Raw genomic sequence first — 26,459 nt, 5'->3', positions numbered from 1 at the left:
CACACAGCAGCCGCCAGCGATAACAGCATAGGATACAAAATCACAAAACAAAATGCGAGCATGTAGACAAACTGTAAAATTCAAATGCCAAAATACAGTCCCGGCCAATTCCGAGTGATGAACAAGAAACAGAATTCCGGTGCACTTTTCCATGTGCCATCCAATCAGAATGCAGGAAGACGTGCCTGTGGACAGGCCTGTGCAATGAGGGCTTCAGTTGCTAACGAAGAGCAAACAAAACTACTATGCGGGACTCACCCAGGGGGGCGCAAACAGCCACAAGCCTCCCCCCCTGCATCTATCAGACTCCAGGAAGCCGCCGCCGCCAGTCATCAAAGGCAGCAGAGAGACACCACTGAAGAGGCTGGAAGCAAGGAGGCTCTTGATGCAGTAGGCACTCCTCACAGCCTGCCATCATACTGCTGCGCTCATCAAAGAAGGCAGCACATCAACATCAAGCACAGAAAGGAAACCTTAGTCACCAGGTACTCCTGAAACAAGTTTTGGTCTACAGTGAATGCGTGTTTTTAATTGAAACCGTCAAGTCTCTGACTGGCCCAGCTTTTTAACTTTACTACTTTTAAATATCATAATTGCAGTTTGCACAATCTGAAGTCCCGCTTCGTCACCCGCATCACTGCCCTTACCTCCAGTGTCCTGGTGTCCCCCTGGTCCGACGCGGCTTGTGCCGATTGAACGGAGGGGCTATACACCATTTTGGACCACTGAGGCAGTACTCACTTCCTGGGTAGAACGCAAGGTCAGCGCTCCACACCCTGCTGCACGGTCCCGCCCACTCCCTCTCAACAGGGATTGCGCCAAGCAGACTCGCGCAGCACATCAACATCAATCCCAGAAAGTAAACCTTAGTCACCAGGTACTACTGAAACAAGTTTTCTTCTACAATGAAAGCGTGTTTAGAATTGAAACCGCCAAGTCTCTGACAACCGAGGCAGTACTCACTTCCTGTGTGGAACGCAAGGTCAGCGTTCCACACACTGCTGCAAGGTCCCCCCCACTCCCTCTCAAAAGGGATTGCGCCGAGCCAAAGGCATGCCAAAGGCAAGCCCATCTGCGCCCGTCCTCGCCTGGTCGTCGCCAGTCGGCAGGCACCCTGCCCATTTTGTTATTTCACAGCCTTTTCTCCCTTCCCTCAGATGGCCATATTACAATACACGAGTCAGGAGTTACACTCTTAAAAGTCTGCACCCTGTCCTCGGCAAAGATATGCCTTAGATCAGGAACACCCCCAAACCAGTCGGCAATACATAACTAAGCCCAACAAATCTAACTACAACCAAAGCAAACCCTTATCGCAACCCCTATTGCAGCTAACTGTCTGTACTGTAATGAACGGTTCTTCCCAAAGCACGCACTAGAAATATGGTCCTTGCTAGATAGTGAAAAGCCAGACCTATTTCTCGTGACTGAAACCTGGCTCCAAGACTCTTCCTCACCTGACATCGCTGTAGCCATGCCTCCTGACTACAGGATATTCAGACTGGACCAAGTCGGGAAAAGAGGAGGGGGCACTGCAATTGTCTACAGGACAAATATCACACTACATGTTATTGATACCTTCTAAGATAACTGGGGCGAAATGTGTATCATCTCCCTCGTGACAGGAAACAACGAGCAATGGAAAGTTGCCCTCCTCTACAGGCCCCCTGGCACCAAAATCAACTTTGTCGACAAACTCATGGAGACAATTGCCCCACACGCCCTAGTCTCTGGCAACTAATTAGGGGACTTTAATTATCATGTGGAACTAACTCTAGATCCCCACACCAGTGACCTCATCACCAGCATTAACTTGTTAGGTCTAAACATGTTAGCCACTGGCCCCACTCACAAGGCAGGTCATGCATTAGATCTCCTATTCACAAACTCATCTAAAGTCGTGGTTGATCAAATACTCCCTGTCCTATGGTCAGATCACTATCTTATTAGGTTCTACATCTCCATAAACGCAACACATCCTCTCGTCAAAAACCACGTGAAATGGAGCAGGCCATGGAACAAGATCAACATCAAATCCTTCACCTCTCACTTCTCTGCCCGGCCCATCACTAAGTGCACTGCCCCTAACAAGGCAGCAACTGCCCTAGAAGACGCCATTTCCTCCACCTTAGACATAATTGCCCCCAAAAAGATATCTAGAGGCTCTAACAAACTCTCCCCATGGTTCACCTCCGACTTAGATAAAACCAAACGATCAGCAAGGGCAGCCTAACGTAAATGGCAACAAACAAAGAATCAAACAGACAGACAACAATACAAAACAGCTCACAGACACTATATGAATGAGATAGCCGCAGATAAAAGAACCTACTTGGGGAACAGGATACATTTGGCAACCAACTCAGACAAAGAGCTATACAAAATAGTCAATGATTTCACGAACCCTCCGGCTTGCCAGCCCCCACTTGTTGAATCCCAGGAATGGGTCAACTCCCTCATCAGACTTCCAGGATAAAATCAATAATATCCATAAAACTTTCCCCAGACAACCAACACAATGGCAACCAACTTGCCCCCCAGTCAGGCGGATACGTCACCACAACCGCGTGCTGCAGTCCTTAAAGAATTCCACCCATTCTCAGAAACAGTAGTAGCCTACTCATTGAACAAAATTCAATCTGGATCTCCAACGGACCCTGCCTTCTCTCAAATTCTTGCAAAAATTGTGCCTGCTCTGATTCCCTAGCTTACAAATACCCTTAATCTCTCATTATCCCACTCCTCTGTTCCCTCCCACTGGAAGGAGGCCACCATAAGACCTATCTTGAAAAAACCCTCTGCCGACCCCAACCAGCTCTCCAACAACCGCCCAATCTCCCTTTTACCAATGTTCAGTAAAATTATGGAATCCTTAATTAACAAGCAACTATGTAAACACCTAGAGGCTAACCAGCTGCTTGACCCATCTCAGTCAGGATTCAGGGCACCCCACTACACTGAAACTGCACTACTATAGATTGTGGACAATATTAGGCTGACCCTCGATACAGGACAATCCGCCATACTGATCTTGCTCGACCTGTCGGTGGCCTTCGACACCATCTCACACAGCGTTCTCTTGGAGCGCCTGACGGAGATGGGTGTCGAAGGTCCAGCCCTACTCTGGATCAAAAGCTACCTAACTGAACGGCACTCAAAGGTGCAAATCGGGTCTTTTACCTCAAATAGCCAGGATAACAACAAGGGGTGCCCCAGGGATCAATTTTGAGCCCCACACTATTCAACTTATATGTATCCCCCCTAGCACGAGTGATCAGGGCACACAGCTTTGATACCGTGTTCTATGCCGACGATACGCAGCTACTGATCACCCTGGGCCCTGACCCTAGCGATACCAAACTGAGATTCCAAAAGTGCATGATCTCAATCAAGGACTGGATGACAAACAACTTCTTGATGCTCAATGCTGGTAAAACCGAGATCGTGTCATTTGGAAATGCCCACAAGCACTGGACTGACTAATGGTGGCCGTCATCACTGGGACCCTGTCCCCCTCCCAAGACATTGGTCCGAGACCTGGGAGTGACTATTGATGACAAACTGTCCATGGCCAACCATGTTAACAAGATAGTGCACACAAGCTTCGGACTGATGCACAATCTCAAGAACATTTTTTAATGGATCCCCGTGCCTCACGCATGCCCCTAGTCCAAGGCCTAATCATAAACCGGCTGGATTATGGCAACGCACTACTTGCATCCATCAATGAGAGTCTCCTGGTTAAACTCCAGGCCCTGCAAAACTCTGCAGCCAGAAAGGTGCTTGATTTCACCCTTCCCCTCGCACCACCTCCGTGCCCAGTCTTAGAACACTTCACTGGCTCCCCATAAAAAAGCGCATTAACTTCAAAGTCTGCTGCCTAGTCCACCAAACCATCAATGGACAAGGTCCTAAATACTTAGAAAAGAAACTTGTAAATCATTGTCCGGCCAGAACCCTTCAGTCTACTAACAAGTCTCTCCTAAACGTCCCCAAAGTTCGCACTGTCGGGAATGGCGACAGGTCTTTCTCCAAAATAGCCCCAGATGCCTGGAATGCCCTCCTCCTACACATTCGGACTGAACCCAACCACCTGAGATTTTGAAGACTCTTAAAAACATGGCTTTTCTAGCTATCTGGTTACCGGCTACTCCCTTCTAGCATCTGCCAAGCGCTCTGAGACGTACGGATGGTTTATTCGCTATATTATATAAACACAAATACAAATACAAAGAAGCCACAGCGGTGAGAGTGAAGACTGACAGGAAGGCAGGGGAACCAGGAAATCAGCACTTATTCCACCAAGCCAAGCCCTAGGAAGACGAGCCGTCAGCAACCCGGAAGGACCAGGGAGGCCGGCTCACCAGCCGCAAAGGGTCGCCAGAAATTAAACACATGGGAATCAAAGAGCCGGCAGAGAAACCAAGCCTCCCAGCAAGCCCTGCAGGCCGGGAGGCAAAGAACCAGATACCCCAACCGCACAGCCAGGCAGCCAGATGGGGTACAACAGGAACAGAAGCCACTCAAGCCCAGCAGGAGCAGCGCCAGCATCCACAATCAAGTCTGTCTGCAGACAGAAAAAAAGAACAGGCGGAATGCTGGGTAAGTACCCCTTATGTACTCCCGTGGGAGGGGCTGGGTCAGTATCCCAGCATTCTTCTGATCTTTTTTTCTGTCGGGGAAATGGTTATCTCCATTTAGTAATGAATGGGACGAGGACATAAGGGACCTGGTGTAATATGGATGTGGTAGGGTATATGGCAACCCCCAGTGCATGGACACAGGGTTTCGACAAATCTCTAGTTTCTGTTGCCAATCTCAACCAGGCTTATCCAGTATTTCTGTGGACTTCAGTACTGAGGGGGTCAATGGGAGCCACATATTATCTCTGTATTTCAACTGTTGCCCCTGACAGATTCAGCTGTAACTGGATGCTTTCTTGTCCTCTCCTGTAAATAAAAAACAGTGTATGTTTAAGAATGGCTTGTCAAGAGTATTTCCTAAATACACTTGTGAGTGAGGCATTTGTGAAAACGGATGTGCAGCTAGTGAATGTCCGAGGGACTGGTTTTCAAAAGCCAACTATTTGTATTGCACTCTGAAATCTTTGTGCGAGATATGGCCTTCCCATAGAACCCAAAACCAGCAGCATATTTCCTTTAGCCATCACACAGGTTTCTGAATTACACTTCCTGTCCTAAAACCTCTCTACGTTGTCTTCCACTATGTGCAGTGGCCTCTTGGTTCAGGGTGTGACTTGCCCTACCACCAGAGCCACTGTCCACAACCTTAAGCAGCAAGCAGCAGGCACTTGGCGCAATGCATGTTATTTGGCCACATGCAAAAGACTCTAGGTATATTGACAGCCCCGTGCCAAATATTCCTTACGCATGGCCTTTGACTGTGCCAATGGACTGTTGGTGCAGATTGTGCAGAACATGCTACAAACACCCATTGACTATACACAGAGGTTTTGGGGACAGGTGTCAGCCTTCAACCAGCCCTGCCCCCTACAGATCATGACACACTGCTCATGATCTGTAGGGGCAGCAGGCTTTGGATATTGAAAATGGCCTTCATCAATGCCTGGCACCCTGACTGTGTGGCCATCAAAATTCATTATGCAGAGCTTTCAATCATGTAAAATTGCCTCTGCATGCAAGGCATGTCCTTTAATCATTCCTTCTGCCCAGTCTCATTTCCCCCAGAATCCACTGCATATAACTTTAGGCCCTGCTACTGGGGTTCTGGGCATAAGACCTATGGTCACCCCAAGCAGTCTCCAAGGCCCATCAAAAATCTCCCTTTCAATAGCATTTGATCATGTCTAGTGGACATTGGCTTGAACCCGGAGCTTGTAGCTCCCAGAATCAATTTCTTACAATCTTTGGCCATGTGCAGCAGTTTTCTGTTTACCAAAAAAGACCAGGGCTTACAACCACTTGATATAATTTTCTATTCACATTTATATATGGAGCACGAGTTAGAAATGTAAATCCATTCTTATGCTTAAACGGTAAGTGAAAGACTGGACATTCATAGCCACATAAGAATGCAGAGAATAGTGATGCATTTATCTGTTTTGCAAAGAGCTTAAAGTGGACCTGATGACTTTTCCTTTCTAGGAAAGTTTTTTTCATAAAATAGGACCTTGAATGATAACCTTCTGTCACGCCATGGTTTACAATGGAAGGGTGTTTGTATCAGATGATATTCTCCTTCAGTGCATAAAGACAATACACGTTTTTACAGTACATTTTGAACTCCAATGTACAATGGGAAAATATATTGTAAATATTCAAGTGAGACTTGGCACTTTAATGTATATTCTTTGCTTGATGGGCAGTCAGTGCAAGGCTTGACTAAGTTTAGCAATAGGATCACACATATAAGGCCAAAAAATGGTGGAGCAGTTGCATTTTAAAAGTTTTGATCGTCTGGGGGAACAGTGCATTTGCATAGTCATAGGTAGATCAAAGCATCCATAAAAGCATGGCAGTATTCGCTAAGCACAATTGAGAGAATCCACTTTGGGTCAGGTAACTTAAGAAAGGAGCTACCAACTAGTGTAGCAACTTGGGCATCAAGAATTATATCAGATTCCCACCAGAAGTACAGGTGGCATACTATTCTCTCGAAGAATGTCTCAGTATTATCTACATGTGGAGAGGTGGGTACAAAATACTAGCTTTGGATCAGTCACTGCTCAGTCCTGTGTCATCTGATACTGTGGAAAAGCCTTGCGGGGTCACACTGACAGAATGGTAAAATCATATTTGCGTGGGTTGGTCCCTATCATGTAGAAATGTGGGGAAATGTAGGAATCCTGTGGAAAGCCAATGGCAATCTCCTGATTGGAGACACAACTGTTCATTTTTACTTTGCACTAACTACTGAGTAAAGAGCAGTAATTCCACTTCAGATCACTAGACTAAAGTACCTCTCTAGACTTGAGTAACCAACTGAAGACAAATAAGCATCAAATTATGGCTCCCTGGGTTGAAGGTCGTAGATAAGTTAGATTTACAAGCACATTATCCCATGACTTTAGGAGAGCAGTATCCTTGCTGCAGTTTGGAAGAATATCTCCCACATCAGTAAGAAGGTTTTTAGAGCAAATGAGTGAGAATTGAGAACATAAGGTTATGTTGAATGAATTCTGGTGTAATGGTCCAATCATCCAAGCTGGTGATTGAAGGAGCTATAACTTCACAAAACTACAGATTTGATTTGTCAACTTTGTTTTATATATAGCTATATAAAATACAATTTCTTTATTTATTTTGTATTAAAGTGATAGACACAGTACTTACATGCATTAGCTTACATAAGAGACATAGATGTTGTCCACTAAATAATTATTGATCTTTCGGAGACCCAAAGCCATGCATAAAATCACATTTGCCCACAGATAAAGTTGCATGCCACTTCTGTTGGGTGGCTTCAGCGAGGCTTTAAATACACATTAAAAAATTGTTAGAAACACTACCATTGAGTCAGATATCAGACTTAATTACAATCTGAAGTAAAGACCATATGTTGCGTTCTGTTTGGTTTCCGTAGTGAGAAGTATTTGGCAATGTACTTCCTTTATTTTAAACATAAAATCTCCTTGGCAACTGATTTTTGGCAGCATATGATGCCTCCTGTTGTATGCGCATGCCAGTTTGTTTTACTCGTTTAGTTTGAATGTGTAATTGCCTTCTGGTGATTTAGAACAGTAGTATACGTATGAGAGTTAAAATGTGGTCTAACGTTCAACAAAATTCATAAACTAAAAAAATGGTTTCTACATTTTGGAAAACGGGACTGAAAGACTCATCAATCAAATAACATGAGACTGAACACGAAACATTGCACATTTGAAACAAATCAAAGAGAAAATAGTGGTACCTTGAAAATGTATTTGGGACTAGCTCTGAGATCCATCTGGTCTTGCTGAAGTACAGGATATTTTATGCATACTAAACGTCTGTTTTTTGCCTCAGCTAAGAGTCTGGCCCAGTACACCTATGCCAAATCCTTGTAAGATTTGTGAATATGGCAGTACTTACTACATTTGAAGCATACCTTCTTTACTGAAAGGCAAAACATCTGTCTGGTTAAACTCTGCACGGCAGTAATGCCCATTCTACAAATCATTCATCAAATTTATAACATTCACTTTAACTTGGACATTCACTCTTTGCAATTAGTGTGTACAGCAAAAATGATTAATGCATCTCCTAAAGATCGGTGGTAATTTTTCTAATATTTACTTCGAAGGACTTTTGGAGACTAGAAAATCGAACATCTTTTGGCCTTGAATCGCGTATCTACTAGACCTCTGGGGGGTCAGTTACCGACTAAAATGCAGAGGGGTGGTATGGGGAAGACAAAGCATCATGAGCCACTCATCAATATTGAAGAAGCAAGTGGAGATGTGGTTGCATAAGGATTTGATCTCACTCATGGAGATTCACTCCTCAAGGTGGCTAGTCAAGAGTTGTAACCTGCCACTAAAAATAATAATACTTTTTATCCATGAAATGCAAGCTTGAAGCTATACAAACAAGGCTGAAGGTTGTTAAGGGAAAGATGCAGGACGTAGCACAATGGCTGGAGAACAAAGTTTCTCATATCTGCAGAGAACAAGAATACTTTTCTGAAACTTATGCCAGCACATCAATTCTATACATGAAAATAAAGGTTGACCATTTGGAGTATTTGTCAAGAGTCTTGCTGCTTGAACGTGAAATACCTTGAAAAAACAAGAGACAAGAGGCGTTTGGTAAAACAGGAGCAGTTTAAACAAGGCGGCCAGGAGCACAGTCACAGGCATAGTGTCTGAGGACTGTCTGAATTTACAATCGGTCTAACATAGACTTTTATACAGTTCATTGGATGTAATAAAAGATTTCCGGCGATCCTTTGTTGGTAAGTAATGTGTACCTCGGCCTTTGGAGCCATAAATTAGGGTATTGGATTAGGAATCCAGATGAGCCTTCCGACCTTCCTTAGACACAATGCGGGCCAGTGGGTAATGTATCCAGATGTCTTTTATGGGGAGCGTGTGATCACTGCGTGTACTGTATGTGCTCGGTCTTGATTTGGGTAAGTGTTCCTAACTTCATGTGGAATCTGACTTTTTGGATTTTTGGGAATGCAGGCACTCCTCCGGGCATGTTTGCTTTACTGGGGCTAATCTCCCTGGACCATTGTGGTGTTGCTGCACCTATCTGTGGGATCGAGCTGGGATTTCCTGTTTGTGCGTTTGTATAATGGCTACATGCTACCCCATCTGTGATCTGCGATCTGTTAATCAGTAACCCGGGGACCTGGGTCTCTGGGCCTGCCTGATCACGTATTTCTGAGTCTGGGTTGATGTCTCAAAAGGCGAATTTCTCAATAAAGATGCGATTTCATTGTTATACATGAATGTATCATTATTCATATTGATATCGACGTTTTCAATGTTAACTGTCTCAAACCTGAATGTCCCAGGGTTTGCTTCATTCTTAGGTGAGGATCTAAAGAGGTTGTGTACACTTCTTGTGATCTGAGATGCTTTGGTAGTGAGGATCCTGAAGCAATGGGGGTAACCACAGTTATGAAGCTTCCTGCAAAGGGAACATTTGGGATGAAAGGCGCTGAGAGCATCAATGAAAAGTAAATAAGTGTCCTTTAAGGAAAACAGACATTTACTCAACGTAGACCTCATTCAGAGCTCTCAATCCAGGACACAAGATCTCCAGAATGTTCAGAGGGATCTTGTTGTGGCGGGCAAAGAGGCCCCAGTGTGGTCACAAGAAGAGTACAAGTAAAGAAAATCCACATCTTCTCAATGTCTGAGTCTTCCCACAACGTTCTGACAAATGTTTTGAGAGAAGCGGATCCTGCTGCTTCTCTGAGTAATATTTCACATTGTTTTTCATTTACTGTTGTTACTGAGCATCATTCTGCGTCATGGGCCATGTCTGATATCTAGATGAATGTATCCTGTAGGAAAGTGTTGAAGATACGTTTGGTACCTGTAGATGAAGTCCATCTGCTTCACTCCCTTTTACTTCCCCCTTCATTATTTCTCAGTTGTGTTTGTGTTTTTATACTTAAATCACTGTGTATTGTATGATTGTGAAAGGCTGTCATACCATTCACACCCTATATTTGTACAACACACTTTAATCATATGGTTCTCCAAATAAACAGATTAAAACTTCGTCCTTAGATAACCTACATTTCTCTAGTCTCTCCCTTAATGACCAAATTGAGCTGACAAAATGAGGTGCAGGCTGCTATTCAGAGTTGGCCTTTGCTCAATACAGCCCTATACAAAACACAATTTGTTGTCTCCTCCCACTTGTCATCTTTAATTGTCATTGTGTTGGGAAAATAGGACGGGTATGTGGAAGGTGAAAGGAAAAAGAGAAATAGACTTTCATAACAATAGTTAACACACTTTACTTCGGGGAGACTTCTGCAGACTTCTGCAGGCTGTTCCTGAGCTCCTCTTAACGTTGACACCCTGGGCATGGGCCCAGCTTGCCCATGCTAAAATGAATGTTGTTAAAACTGTGCATGGGTCCTTTTCAAATTGTATGTTACTTCTCCTAGATATTTTCCCCTGTATTTTAAGGTTTAAACAGAGATTGTTACTGGTAAATGTAAAACACATTCTATAGAATTAGCTTTTCTATCACTCTTTCCAAAGGCAAACAAAGAAACAATTAGGTTAATCAAGTACAGGCCAGTTTACCTCCTTAAACTGATTTCAGAACTTTAACATTACGGGGCGTGGCTTGGACGCCGGCAAGATGGCGGCGTAGACCGAGCGCTCCACTGCCAACCGGATCCCGTTTTCCTATAACGGGCACTTCATCGACGATTTTCGGCATTATGCGCATCGTCCCGCGGACCGGAACGTGAGCGCAATCTAATGCCCTCGCTGTTCCCGGTTTTCGCGGCCATACGACGCAGCTACGGAGCAGCTTTCCTCTCGCAACTCCTGCCGCCATTTTGCGCGCCGGCCGCGAAACAAAGCGGCGGCCGGCTCTTCATCACTTCTCCTCATGCGAGCGCTGCTCTGATAAATAGGCAGCTTCTCCAACGTTATTTTCCTGGGTAAGCCTTTCAACACTTTACCATGGCTTTCAGGAAACGTCCTTCTCCTTCAATTTCGACTGTGCTACTTCCTGAGGTATTTACAACCCACTAAGACAATATGAACTGTTGCAGCAGCACTTTGCAGAACATTTATGCACCTCTATTGTGCTGTCTTTTTCCTATGCTTCCTCAAGGAACCTTTTATCTTTGATATATGCTGGGTCAAGGTCACTAATTTCTGAGCACGCTGTTTGAGACCTCTTCTACACGCTTCAGCCGCCATTTTGTGCATCAGTAATTACTCAACATGCGTGTTTTTTCTCATTTCCTGCTCAGTTGTATTCCCTTGTGGCATCTCCTCATCATGGTGTTTTTCTTCTGACTTCCTCAACGGCGCCTCCTCCTCACGCTCCGCCAGTTACTCATTTCAGACTTTTCTCAAGTTTATTGTGCCTTCTTTCAACCTCAATGGTTCCTGCTAAATAGACTTTGCTATGCGCAACATTTCTCCTACGTTGTTTTCCATTGACTGGCGCTTCTGTTCTTTCTTGCATTGAACCACCCTGTCAGGATTTTTCATTTTAACAATTACCTACAGCTCTGTGTTCCTGGCTAATCTTGTTTCTGTGGACTATTCTACATACGCAGGGTCGCTGCTGCTTATCACAGGATTGGTATTACGGAATTCTCCTGTCTTACACATCCTTGGTTATTGACTACCTTTTATGGGGAAACTCCGTACTTTGAAACTTACTCCTCTGCCGAAGTTGCCTCCTGGTTCTGATTCTGACTCTCCTACTCAGGAAATGGAGGAGGCCAAACCCTCAAAGTCGGATACAGCCCATGGCGCTATTCCTAAAGCTCAAACTGCAGGTAAATCACAGTCTTCCCTGACTTCATCCAAGCGTTTAAAGAAAGATCCTCCATCTCCTGGGAGTAGCTCTTCCTCCTCCTCCATGGATCTTATTCTGGAGGAACTACGTGCCTTCAAGCCCTTTATGGAAGCCACTACAAAGAACATGCAGGAGAAGTGTACATCTTTGGACTCACGCGTTGCAGCCTTGGAGCAATCCTCAGATTCTTTACACTCTTCCTGCTCCCGCATTCCTGCAATCGAAGCTGAAATTCTTCTCCTTAGGCGTCAAGCTGAGGATTTGGAAAATAGAAATCGCCGAAACAACCTTCGCTTATACGGCCTTCCGGAACTTACAGAAGGGTCCAACCCTACCATCTTCTTCCAATCCTTCCTCGAGAAGCTACTCGACACCCCGGCCTTGCCCTCCATCAATATTCAGCGAGCACATCGTCTTGGACCCAGGGTTGCTACCAAACCTAGAGGTGTTATTATGCTGTTCCTGCAGTACACTGACCTCCTGCAGGTCCTCTCAGCTGCCAAGCTCAAGAAGCGAATCATGTGGAAAGGTCATTGTCTCTATATCTTGCAAGATGTCTCCAAGTCCACCGCGGACCGAAGGAAAAAGTTTTTGGACTTGAGACCTCAGTTAAGGGCTATTAATGCAAGATACGGTCTCCTTCATCCTTGCCTCTTCAAGGTTACATATAAAGACAAGACTACCACATATGAAGATCCTGCGGCTCTGCAAGCCTTTCTTCGTCAACTGCATCCGGATGTCATGGACACCTCCAAACCTGGCTGAATAGCCTTGTTTGTCCGTTGTCTGATGTTTCTTTCTGACCTCGTCTAATTATGGTTATACTTGCCTTGTTGCTGTTTTGTTCTGTTTTTCATTACCATTTCTCGTAATCTTAGCTGTTTTGTTAATTTAGATCCACTGTTTCATATACTTTCTCCTTAGTCTAGTCGTGTTTTCACTATGTTTTCCTACACTATTCCCTAATGTTTATCTCCTCCCTTTAGATCCTTCCCTCGTCGACTCATCTCGATACTTCCTATTGTTTTCTATTGTGCCCATTGGATTCCTACATACTACTGGTTGGTTGCTCGCTCTGGTTGTTTTTGTCGTCATCTCCTGCGACCATCACCCCCATTCCTGTCTGTTTTTTTCCGTTTTCGTAAGTATGTCTTTCAGGGGTTCGTTCGAACTTGTACTGTCTTTATGTACATTTCTGTCTCTATTCTCTTCTCTTCTCTTCTCTCCTTCTTATTCCTGCACTCTTCTTTCCCTTTTTCCTGGATTCTTCTTCTCTTTTCTCTCTCTTCTTTTGGTATCCATTTCTGAAACCGTCACTGTTCTCATCCTTTCCGCTTTCTTTTCACCTTTCTCCTCTACTTTTCTCAGTTTTTCTCAATTGTACTTTTATGCATTATTAAGCATGTTGCTTCTAGCTGTTTTCTAAATTGTTTCATTCCGTGTAACGACATGGAATGTTAAGGGATTAAATAATCCCATCAAACAGCAGAGGGTTCTCTCCCATTTAGCAAGACTTAAAACTGATGTTGCCCTCCTTCAAGAAACTCATCTCACTGAACCGGAGGCTTTAAAGCTTAAACGTTGCTGGGTGGGTCATGTTCTTTGCTCTCCTATGACTTCTAGGAAAAATTGAGTTGTTCTTTTGTTACACAAAAAGTTAAATGTTTCTTCGATTACTCATGAATGTGATGTTGATGGCCGTTGGCTTATTGTTAATTTACTCATCGATAATATCCCACTTACCCTTTTTAATGTGTACGCCCCTACTGCAATTGATAAATCTTTCTGGCCTGCTATTTCTACCAAATTGTCTTCCCTTACTGGAGAGTACATCCTCCTTGCTGGAGATTGCAATCAGATTGTAGATCCCTTCCTGGATCGCCACTCAAAAGTCAAATTTACCCCCTCTAAAATGCACACGCAATTTCTGAATTCCTTTAAAAATAATGCCCTTGTAGACATTTGGAGACTGTGCAATCCTGAACTTCGTGAATATAGTTTCTTCTCCCCTCCTCATCAATCCCAATCCCGTATCGACCATATCTTTCTCAGTAAACCCTTATCCCAACACGCTATTCGCTCAGAGATTGGCTCCATTTCACTCTCAGATCATGCCCCTGTTTTTGTAGACCTAGATTTACTCCCATTCTCCCCGCATTCTGGCAGATGGCGATTTAATAATGCTTTACTTTCTGATCCCACTTTTGGTGTTGAGTTTACTGCTTTTGCCAAGGAATTTTTTCTTTTAAACCAAAACCCAGATTCTCCCTTTGTTATGGTTTGGGACTCATTTAAAGCAGCCTCTAGGGGTTTTATTATTAATTTTGTCTCACGACGGAAAAAATTACATGCGGCCAAATCGGAGAAAATTTTAACTGACATCAAAGCTTTAGAACGCTCGTACTTCACCTCTAAATCTGATTCATCCCTTAAAGCCCTTATTGATGCAAAAATCTCTTTTAATAAATTTACAACAGATGCCGCTTCTAATATCCTCCTCAAATGTAATTCTAGATATTATGGTGGTAAAAATAAAATGGGAAAGCTCTTGGCCAACTACTTGAAGATTCGTAAAGAACGCACAAAAATCCAATCTATCAAAACCTCTTCTGGTGAATCCACATTTAAAGATAAAAAAGTTCTTGCAGAATTTGCTAAATTCTATGATACGCTTTATACTCCAGAGCAGACCCCTACTCCTGATGATCTTCTTGCTTATTTCCAGTCTCTTCCTTCTCCCCCAACCTCACATGTTGATTTTCATACTCTGGAACGCGATATTTCTCTTTCTGAAATCTCCCATGCTGTTTCTAAGCTTCATCATGGTAAATCTCCAGGCCCTGATGGCTTCAAAATTAAATTTTATAGTCATTTTGCTTCTCTTCTTCTTCCCAAACTCCTACTTTTATTCCAATCCTTTTCCGACGCCGGCTCCTCTAGCGGCTCCTTCCAACAAGCCTTAATTTGTTTAATTCCAAAGGAAGATAAGGATCACTCCTTATGCAAAAACTATAGACCAATCTCTTTAGTTAACACTGATTATAAAATTCTAGCGAAAATATTAGCCTTGCGTATGGATCCTCTTCTACCGGATATCATCGAGCCAGAACAATCTGGTTTTGTCAAAGGGCGTCTCTCCTCAGACAATACCAGAGTTTTTCTCAACATACTTGGTAAATCTTCTTCACTCACTCTTCCTTTTGCAGCTATTTCTTTAGATGCGGAGAAGGCTTTCGATCGCATTGGGTGGGATTTCATGTTTCAGGCTTTACGTTGGTTTGGTATTCCCCCTAAATTTATTTCTATTATCTCTTTACTTTATTCTAATCCCCAAGCTTCTATTTTTGTTAATGGGATGTCTTCAGATTACTTTTCTCTACATAGAGGAGTCCGACAAGGCTGTCCACTATCCCCCCTACTTTTTATTTTAGCCTTGGAACCCTTCCTTACTACAATTCGCTTAGATGATACTATTTCTGGTTTTCCTTTTGGTTCCCAACAAATCAAGCTCTCAGTTTATGCCGACGATATTCTTTTCTATTGCTATGATCCTGCTACTTCCATTCCCTCTTTTCTTCAACAGGTTTCTTCTTTTTCCGCAGTCTCCGGGTATCGTTTGAACGCTGATAAGTGTGAGATTCTACCCTTGAATCCCCTTTGTCAGAAACATCTTTTTTCTTGTACAGGTTTTTCATGGCAACCATCCAAAATTAAATATCTAGGAGTTTGGTTTGCTCCTTAGATTTCCGATACTCTCAAGCTAAATTTTGACTATGTATATAAGAAAATGGATACCGCTATCACTCGTTGGCATCCGCTCTTTTTATCCTGGTGGGGCCGACTCAACTCTATAAAGATGATGCTTTCTCCCCTCCTTCTTTACACTATTTCCATGCTTCCTCTACGCATTCCCCTCTCTTTCTTTAAAAAGATTGATTCTTTATTAATGAAATTCCTTTGGAATGGTAAAAGATCCCGAATAGCCCTTGCTTCCTTACGTAAAGACAAAGCTCAATCCGGAGTGCGCTTTCCTGATTTCAAACAATACCATCGTGCTTTTTCCCTGAAACAATCGATTCGCTGGTTATCATCTGACTTGCCACACCATCCCCCTGTTTGGCTCAATATGGAATCTTCTTTCATTTCCCCTTTCACTTTCTGGGAATTCTTGTCTTTTACATCTTCCTTAACTCGTCTCCGCTCACCTATTCTTTCACATTCTCGTAACCTCCTCTCCCCCTACATATCTTCCTCTTATTCATCTCTTCTCTCTCTTCACGAACAACCGATTCGGAATAACGCTCTTCTCAAAATTCGTAACCGTACCATATATTGGAAAACTTGGCATTCTCGAGGACTTTCCTGGATCGCTCAATTACTATCTCAAGGTAAACCTCTCTCATTTCAGCATCTTCAATCTCTTTTCTCTTTGCCCGCTTCTGCCCGAGCGCAATATAACACCCTCTATCCAGTCTTGCTTTCATATCTTCAAACCCTCCCATCCTCTAACGAGATTCCGGTAGATCGCAGACCCACATCCCTTCTATTGGAAACGTCTCCTTCTGCTTCCGCTTTATATATATATATATTTCATCTAGACCCTTGAGGTCGGCTGCCCAGGCCAAAGCAATCGTGCCGGCAGTGAGACGTGTTCGTTGTGGAGGTCGCTCTTTTAGTTACCTGGCCCCCCGTCTTTGGAACACTCTGCCCTTGACGTTGCGTACGTGCTCCAATCTGTCTACCTTTAGAAAGGGACTTAAAACTCATCTTTTTGCTCTGTAAGCTGTTCCTGTTGATTCTTAGTGCCGCTTTGGCTGTCTTGTTAGTTGCTGGTATCTGTGTAATGATCTATAGCGCCAGGACGCTCTTCGAAGCAGCTGAGCGCTTTACAAAACCCCCAGTAACATAACATAACATAACATAATTCTTTTCGTCTTACCAACGATAGATTAAAATCTCGCACCGAGCTTGCATGTGAGCTGGATTTTTCTCAGGCTTAGCCGGTCCTTTTTTGGGATAAAATTTGGACTAAACTCCATAAGACCTCTAGGGCTGCTAATACTACCCAGACTTTATTTTTTATTTATCACAGAATTTTATTTACCCCACTCGCCCTATCCTGTTTTTCAACAGACACTCCCTCTTCCTGTTGGTCATGTCTATTCCCCTCCGCTGATCTCAAACATATGTTTTTCGATTGCCCTCCTGTCTCCCAGTTCTGGCGGCTGGTCTGGAAGCAAATTCAAAAGATTTTTCAGTTCCAGGTCCCCTTTTCACCCTCACTAGTTTTCCTTGGTTCCCTCTCGTCGGAACTTCCTCACTCCTCCAGTCATTACCCTTTACTTGACCTTTTCCTGGCTATAGCTTTTCATGTTATTACCTCTAACTGGAAACAAGCTACGAATGTTACCTATCAATCCTGGTGGAATGCAATTTGTTTTAACCATCGTTTAGACACCAATTATGTATCCCCCATCTCCCTGGCTGTTAAACATGTCCTACTTTGGCTTCCTTTGGTAACCTATCTCACTCCCTCTGCTCCTCTTCCTCCCTCTCCTGCTCCGGACACGGTTGAAGTTTGCAAACGCCCATGATTTCCTTATTACCTATCTATTTACATATACATTTGATTATTACTTTTATTGTGTTCATATATATTGTATTTTGCTTACTTTATTTATATTTATATGATATGTTCATGCTCTCTCATGCTTGTAATGCTTACTTTTATGATGTTTTTATTTTAATGCGTATTTCTTCTATTTGCTTATTGTAACTCTTCTTTCCTTTCCTTTCCCCTTCCTCGCCCTTTTTCTATTCATTAATAAATCAAACTTAAAAAAAAAAGAACTTTAACATTACTATACATATTAAGGTATCTTGCCCAAATCAAATTAGCAGGGCCCTTTTATTACCGAAATGGTGCCCATATTCTGTACACAGGGAGCCAAAATATACTCCAATCTTTCTTATAGAGCTCACAGCATTGTTTGCTCATCAGCTCATGTATGGTCCATTCGCAATAAATCCAACCTATCGCATCATCTCACCTATAGTCATGTCCTTAACTTTTCAAACAGAAACACTCATTTGTTTCTAAATAAATGTAAAACCGTTAAGGTAACCATGTTGCTTCTGCATACATTTTTCATGCTTTACCTAATCCTACATTCCCTATCAGTGTTTACTTTTTCCAGGATGCTGTGACTTTTTTTCCAGCCAGCATGTTACTCTTGTCTCCCCTCCCTCATAACTGATTTCCCATTTTCCGGTTCTCTAGTGCCCCAGGGTCATACAAATGACAACAAAGCTATGCAAATATCATCACTCCCCACCAAAACAAAAATATGTAATTTCCAACGCAAAATGACTCTACCAAGAAGAGGAGCTCAAGAGCTGTCAGGAGGAGCCCTGCCCCTTTCCTGTGTGTTGCTTTGCTGGTTGGACCTGCAGTTGCTGCTTGTTTGTTGCAGTGAAAGAACTGAACTTTGCTTTCTTGTATCCTGCTTTTCCAAGTATCTCCAAGGCAGGGTCGGTCCTAGAACTTCGTGGCCACAGGCGTAAGGGAAGATGTGAGGCCCCTCTACTTTGCATGAAACATCCAGTTGCGGCCGGCATGACTCGCGGGTGAGGGGTCTCGCCAGTGGCAGTCTCTTGGTGGTTCGCGCGCAGGGGGGGGGGGGGGGTTCAATTTAAAAAAAAAATAAACTTACCTTACTGGGTCTCGCGTCATCTCTGCTCCTGACCTGCTCTCCTGCAGGAACAGGAAGCAGGCAGCCTCCCTCCCCTAAGCCAATCACAACGCTGCAATGGCAGCTTTGTGATTGGTCGGGGCGCCGACCAGCCAGGCGTGTATGGAGAAGACATTTTCTCCATTAGGCTGCATTGCAGCCTACATGGAGAAAGGCCAGAGTGCGCATGACTGGTTTGGTTGGCCCTGGAGGGTCGACCAAACAGTCAGCACTTTCAGCCGTGGGCAAGGCACTCCTCCCCTGCCCCATAGGAGACCCACCTGCCCCCAACCAAACACTTCTGCTTTCTCGCAGTGTAAGAAGCAGAAACATACAATTGGTAGTTTTAGCATTTTATATTTCTGCTTCTCGCACTGCGAGAAAGCAGTTGGGGGACACTCCTCCGCACTAGTGGAGGAGCCACTCTTGGTAACATCACAAGAAGTGACATCACAGAAAGTAACATCACAGGACTATTGATCTTATTAGGCATCGCTGAAGAGACTTAACATGGCTATCAGTAACATCGACAAAAAGATGAATATACAAATGAAATAAGTCCATATATTTTAAAACTGTATTAAATGGATTACATTTGTCACATTGGATGGAAAAGCTAGGAGCAGGTCTCACAAAGATGTATATTATTTACTCCTTGTTAACTGATTGTTTCCAGATGAGTGCATGATACAATTTCCAGTTCATAAAGGGGAGAGATCCTGTTGAGGGAATGAGTGGCGGGATCATTCAAAATATAAAATGACAGAAGAGAAAACCTCTCACACCATGGATGTAATTGCAAATTTCAAAAGGCTCCCTTATCTTTCTCTGCCATTATTGTGCTACCTTAGGATGATATTAATACTTCGTCATTTGTTTTAACATAAAACCCCTCACCAGTATCCCATGCTAAGAGACGTAGGACAATCTTTTTTGTGTGTAGGCTCTTTACTCGTCAGAATTATGTTAAGTGCTAAAACCCAACACATATAGTACAAAATTACAAGACACCATTGCAAACAAATAAGGATTGTACATAAATAAAAAAGACTTAGAACAACCAAGACCACTGCTAAATCATCCATTGACTTGGAAGTATGCTTCAGATTCAAGGGGTTTTCAAGTCAACATTTTTGATTTGGTGTTAGAACTGTACGAAGTAGACGTGGTGGCCTTTAGCGCTGGTGGAGCCCTATGCGACAATGTTGGTGCCCCCCAATGACTTGCTCTGCCAAGGATTCCCTCACTACCACCCTTTAACAGTGCCTCTCAAGTCTCCATAACCACATTCTCACTCAGATGCATTTAATTTGATTTACAGAGCCACTGATACCAGTGTAGGGTGTCAGAGAACTTTATATCACACATTGCACAGAGACAATCAATCATATGTGTGTAAATCACACTAAGTAATATTACATAAGACCAAGGACTAGGAGTCACATGACAATCATACTTGTAGGCAGTATAGTTTAATAGTGATTGGTCTGGAGAAACACAACCGCTGAATTTAGAACACAATACCATGGTTGGGGGTTCTCTTTAATAACCAGAATTCTTTTCTGTCCAGATTAACCCTTTTTGCAACATTAGGATAATCAAAGGCTGGGGAAAAACCATAAAGCTGTAATTTATACCTTTCAGTTTGCATGCAGCTCTTAGTTGACAGTTAATAGCTCATTGTTCTCTGTTAGGATTTTGACTTATAAACTGCAAGTAAAAATAGGATCTCTCTGACAAAAGCAGTAACCCACTGGCCTATTTACATTTTGTGGGTGGACGTAGTGATCTGCATGGTACATGTTCTTTGCAGCAGGCACATTAAACCTCTGTGCTACCTTTCCACAAGTCTAAACTTCCACTTGACAAAACGCCATCTCTCTCTCAGAGGAACATTAATCACCCAAATTATCATGATATTTTTATTTTTGTTGAAAATTGCTGGAGCCCAGGAAGGAGGCAGCAAGTTCTTTCAGAAACATAATATACTTGCAAACATGACGCCCCCACCCAAAGTCAGCGCTCAGGGCGATCTCATCGGTCACACCGCGCTGGGGCCTTCTTGCTCAAGGGTCCTGTGACCTCAGTGACAGAGTCAGTGTTGCTCCAGGGTGTGCTGCTTCGTAGGCCTGCCCAAAAGACTTGAGGTGAGCTACAATAGGGGTTGTAGTGAACTGGCCAGCTATGGCCTATGGTCCACCTGCTGGTGCTCAGATACCATTCTTTTAAGGTCTTTCGGGCCTTCTAAGGTCTAGCATGGAAATGTGCTCTCTCAGGGGAGTGGTCTGGTAGACTGGTCAGGAAGGCTGAACCTGGTTCCCCAGTTCCAAATTTGGCAGCTCTGATCATTGTGCCACATCCTCTCCCCCACTGAACACCATACTGCTCCACTAAGAGAAACTCGCACTGCCTTCGACTACAACCCAATTGCACCCCGCTAAACACCTAGAGGGGACTCAATTCAAATTAGGCACAAGATGAGCAATATGCTGCCTAAAAAAAACAAGCATTTGCAATGCAATAGGTCTCGTATTAGGAAACTTTGAGCTATTGGTATTGTAAATGATAAATTTTGTATTTATGTGTTGGTTTTGAAAATAGCTAAATTAACAGCTTTGTCATTTACAATGCCAATAGTTTTAACTTTCGCAAATGTGACAGCTATAGCATTTGTAATGCAATATGTGTTGTATTTACGTGACTTAGATGTATTGATATTACAAAGAACAATGGCTTTTATTTTTTTTAAATTAATACGTAAATAAAAGTTATTGTAATTTATAATGGCAATAGCTTAAACTTTAGTAAATAACTTTTGTGAAGATTATGTTCAGTGTATTTTATTGTGACGAAAATCCAAGAACAGAAGTGAAATATTAACATCTTTTTGTGACGTTTGTAATAAAGCTTGAAACATTGAGAGAACATATTTGAACCAGTTGTTGTTGAATGGTTGCACAGATTGATGCTGTGGCGTTCAGTGATGCTGTGGTTGCGAATAGTGATGTTGTGGTGCCCCTGAGTGATGCTGTGATGCTGTGATGGTGCTGAGTGATGCTGTGGTGATGTGATAGATAGAAAGAGTGAGTGTGATATATCAATAGAGTGAGTGCGATATATCGATAGAGTGAGTGCGATAGGTAGATAGAGGGAGGGCGATGGGTAGATAGAGGGAGGGCGATGGGTAGATAGAGGGAGGGCGATAGGTAGATAGAGGGAGGGCGATAGGTAGATAGAGGGAGGGCGATAGGTAGATAGAGGGAGGGCGATAGGTAGATAGAGGGAGGGCGATAGAGAGAGGGAGGGCGATAGAGTGAGGGAGGGCGATAGAGTGAGGGAGGGCGATGGATAGATAGATGGATAGATAGATGGATAGATAGATGGATAGATAGATGGATAGATAGATGGATAGATAGATGGATAGATAGATAGATAGATAGAGGGCGCAGGATAGAGTGAGGGCGCAGGATAGAGTGAGGGCGCAGGATAGAGTGAGGGCGCAGGATAGAGTGAGGGCGCAGGATAGAGTGAGGGCGCAGGATAGAGTGAGGGCGAAGGATAGAGTGAGGGCGAAGGATAGAGTGAGGGCGAAGGATAGAGTGAGGGCGAAGGATAGAGTGAGGGCGAAGGATAGAGTGAGGGCGATGGATAGAGTGAGGGCGATGGATAGAGTGAGGGCGATGGATAGAGTGAGGGCGATGGATAGAGTGAGGGCGATGGATAGAGTGAGGGCGATGGATAGAGTGAGGGCGATGGATAGAGTGAGGGCGATGGATAGAGTGAGGGCGATGGATAGAGTGAGGGCGATGGATAGAGTGAGGGCGATGGATAGAGTGAGGGCGATGGATAGAGTGAGGGCGATGGATAGAGTGAGGGCGATGGACGGATAGAGTGAGGGCGATAGACGGATAGAGTGAGGGCGATAGACGGATAGAGTGAGGGCGATAGACGGATAGAGTGAGGGCGATAGACGGATAGAGTGAGGGCGATAGACGGATAGAGTGAGGGCGATAGACGGATAGAGTGAGGGCGATAGACGGATAGAGTGAGGGCGATAGACGGATAGAGTGAGGGCGATAGACGGATAGAGTGAGGGCGATAGACGGATAGAGTGAGGGCGATAGACGGATAGAGTGAGGGCGATAGACGGATAGAGTGAGGGCGATAGACGGATAGAGTGAGGGCGATAGACGGATAGAGTGAGGGCGATAGACAGATAGAGTGAGGGCGATAGACGGATAGAGTGAGGGCGATAGACGGATAGAGTGAGGGCGATAGACGGATAGAGTGAGGGCGATAGACGGATAGAGTGAGGGCGATAGACGGATAGAGTGAGGGCGATAGACGGATAGAGTGAGGGCGATAGACAGATAGAGTGAGGGCGATAGACAGATAGAGTGAGGGCGATAGACAGATAGAGTGAGGGCGATAGACAGATAGAGTGAGGGCGATAGACAGATAGAGTGAGGGCGATAGACAGATAGAGTGAGGGCGATAGACAGATAGAGTGAGGGCGATAGACAGATAGAGTGAGGGCGATAGACAGATAGAGTGAGGGCGATAGACAGATAGAGTGAGGGCGATAGACAGATAGAGTGAGGGCGATAGACAGATAGAGTGAGGGCGATAGACAGATAGATAGATAGAGTGAGGGCGATAGACAGATAGATAGATAGAGTGAGGGCGATAGACAGATAGAGTGAGGGCGATAGACAGATAGAGTGAGGGCGATAGACAGATAGAGTGAGGGCGATAGACAGATAGAGTGAGGGCGATAGACAGATAGATAGATAGAGTGAGGGCGATAGACAGATAGATAGATAGATAGAGTGAGGGCGATAGACAGATAGAGTGAGGGCGATAGACAGATAGAGTGAGGGCGATAGATAGATAGAGTGAGGGCGATAGACAGATAGATAGATAGAGTGAGGGCGATAGACAGATAGATAGATAGAGTGAGGGCGATAGACAGATAGATAGATAGAGTGAGGGCGATAGACAGATAGATAGATAGATAGAGTGAGGGCGATAGACAGATAGAGGTGTTAAGAGTGGGGTGTAGAGAGAGTGGGGTGTAGAGAGAGAGGGGGTGTGTAGAGATAGAGGGGTGTGTAAAGAGAGAGAGAGACATGTGTAGAGAGAGAGAGAGGGGGGTGTAGAGAGAGAGGGGTGTAGAGAGGGGTGTGTAGAGAGAGAGAGAGGGGTGTAGAGAGGGAGAGAGGGGTGTAGAGAGGGAGAGAGGGGTGTAGAGAGGGAGAGAGGGGTGTAGAGAGGGAGAGAGAGACAAGTAGAGAGAGAGGGGTGTAGAGAGGGGTGTGTAGAGAGAGAGAGAGGGGTGTAGAGAGAGAGAGAGAGACATGTAGAGAGAGAGAGAGAGACATGTAGAGAGAGAGAGAGAGACATGTAGAGAGAGAGAGACATGTAGAGAGAGAGGGGTGTAGAGAGGTAGGGGTGTGTAGAGAGAGAGAGAGGGGTGTAGTTATGCATAACCTTTCTATTTCAAATATATATTTGGATGTATTTCTACAAAACGCGAGTTAATGGCTCGGAGTTCTTGTGGGCGTGGATGCTTGTGTGAGTGACCTAAAGGGATCAGTGCGATGCGATGCGAGTTAAGAGGACAGTTACCTAAGAGAGGAGCAAACAAGGAGGAAAAAAGTTAGGGAGGAATTAACTTGTGAGTAAATCTAAACTGGGTTAAGGTGGTTTAGTTCCCTTTGTAAGTTTCAGTCAGGACTCTGTCTTTCTACTTGTGTGCTCAATAACAAAATCGAAATGGCATGTAAAGATTTTACGCAAACACAATCAAGACTTCCCATTGAACTTGTGCTATGAAAAAAGTGAACAAAAATGCACTTCTTTATCTTAGGATTGAATAAAATAAAGTACAGCAAGAAGAAGAGAAAAACCATCTTTACTTCATCTAGTATCAGGTGACGCACATATCAGATTTAAACAAGTGCACCGCATAGATGCAACTTCCGCAAAAGGGTTGTAAATTATGAAAAAAGTTACCTTACCACTGCTGCCATATATGTTAGGTGGAGAGGTCATTCATGACTTTTGAGGGGAGTAGAATGGCTTGCTGTCAGAAAGGCATCAGGGGAATGAGGTCTGCTGTGTCGCTCCCTCCAATAGGTCATAATTTCTTGACCTGCTCATTGGCGGAGCCACCTATCACAAGTTATGTTGCAAAAAACGTGACTGTTGTATTGCAGCACATTCTACTTACACTAGGGTCTAGTAAACATATTAGCGGTTTCTTAAATAAACTGTAGAAAATGAACATTAAGAAAGGGGTCATAATAGGCCTCACAATTGGGCAGTACCGAAAAAATCCTTGTACAGAAGCACCTTAAGAGACCGTCGTTCAGCTCGTGGTGAACCCAGAAAGAAACCTGGCCAGTGGTAAAGGCCCTCACTTGGGTGCAGCTTGCCTTGGCTGAGTGGTGGCGATGGCAATGAAGAAACGTTGAGATGTGTAAAGGAGCCTTGGCAAAGCCACTACATCCGGCCACTTGGATTGGTAGATAAAAAAATTACGTTTTTTTTGTGTAAATGCATATATATATATATATATATGTATATATGTATTTGTATGTATATATATATATGTATTTGTATGTATATATATATATGTATTTGTATATATATATATATATATATATATGTATTTGTATGTATATATATATATATATGAGGTACGTTCAGTTCTCAGCAGATGTAGCGCAGCGCAATTTGCCACACCGACAAGCAGGAACAGGCGAGACCCAGAAGTGGTGCAATACGATTTTATTTAAAGTTTAGCCCAGCACCAATCCGCCATATATATACTTTTTTTTTTATTTTATTTTTTAGGAAGTAGCAGAGAAGCACGTGGCGAGGAGAAAGGGGAAAAGCATCCTGTGCACACTCCGAAAGGATACCATGGGAAAGCAATACAGAGAGCAACAGGGAGTGCAGGGTTGGGGAGAGAATCACACGAGAGAGCAGCGCAGGATGGGAGAGAAAAAAACGGATGAGAGAGCAACACAGGAGGGGAGAGAGGCAGACAGCGGAGACAGGTGCAAAAATACATGCACGTATGGAGAGCTTGCTCTAAAAGAAATTAAAGAAGCAGCACAAGGTGGAGGAAAGCACACATTATAGACATAGCAACGTGGCTCTGAGTCTAGTCTAGTGTAAGACAGGCTGTAGGAAGTTAAGTTAGTTTATGTAAGAGGTCTGGGAGGGAGAGTAAGGGGGTGTAGTGTGACAGGAAGCAAAATAGGTGACAAGAAAAAGAAAGGGGGACGAGGAGGAAGGAAGGGGGTGGGGGGAGGCCGAAAACAATAAGGAAGTCGCACGCATCTATGACACTCGGGGTTTGGCAAGGATGTCCCTCACTAGAACGCCAAAAACCTAGAAGAGTTAGCATGTACAATAGTAAACGACTAGGAGTGCATTGTTTAAGCGCCAAAAAGAAAAAAAAGACGTTAACATGCGTAAAGGACCCAGTCCATCACAAACACCGCAACGTGCGCGCGCCAATGTTAGTCTATTGTCATTAACTCCAGCAGCCAGCGTGAGAAACCTCTAGCACTCCTGCCTCCATTACGAAATACAGCCCAGCATTGCCCCAATGTTGTCCATCGGCCAGCTGGCTCCCAAGTCAAGCCCCAATGCCAAAACTAGTAACTTTCCCAACCGAAGATGCGCCCCTGCTGCTAGAAAGCAAATCGAAATCGGGTCCCTTTTTTCATTGAACGCTACT

The 26,459-nt window shown here is 43.9% G+C and overlaps 1 protein-coding gene across 10 annotated transcripts in view; it reads left to right on the top strand.

Annotated features, from left to right (window-relative positions):
• The window catches only part of HPCAL1 (hippocalcin like 1), a 1,564,223-nt gene that overhangs the window by 1,164,939 nt on the left and 372,825 nt on the right, over positions 1-26,459 (top strand). For 4 of the 10 annotated variants that reach the window (XM_086926346.1, XM_086926342.1, XM_086926348.1 and 1 more), the window contains one exon: positions 12,962-13,116. The exons of the other annotated variants lie outside the window; for them this stretch is intronic. The gene's annotated coding sequence lies outside the window, so the exon portion shown is untranslated. The remainder of the gene's footprint in view (positions 1-12,961; positions 13,117-26,459) is intronic. 10 annotated transcript variants of the gene reach the window in all.

The sequence above is a fragment of the Lissotriton vulgaris genome, chromosome 6, assembly GCF_964263255.1.
Source record: "Lissotriton vulgaris chromosome 6, aLisVul1.2, whole genome shotgun sequence".
NCBI classification, from domain to species: domain Eukaryota; kingdom Metazoa; phylum Chordata; class Amphibia; order Caudata; family Salamandridae; genus Lissotriton; species Lissotriton vulgaris.
The sequence above is the reverse complement of the archived record's forward strand: the minus strand, read 5'-3'. Positions and strand labels throughout refer to the sequence as shown.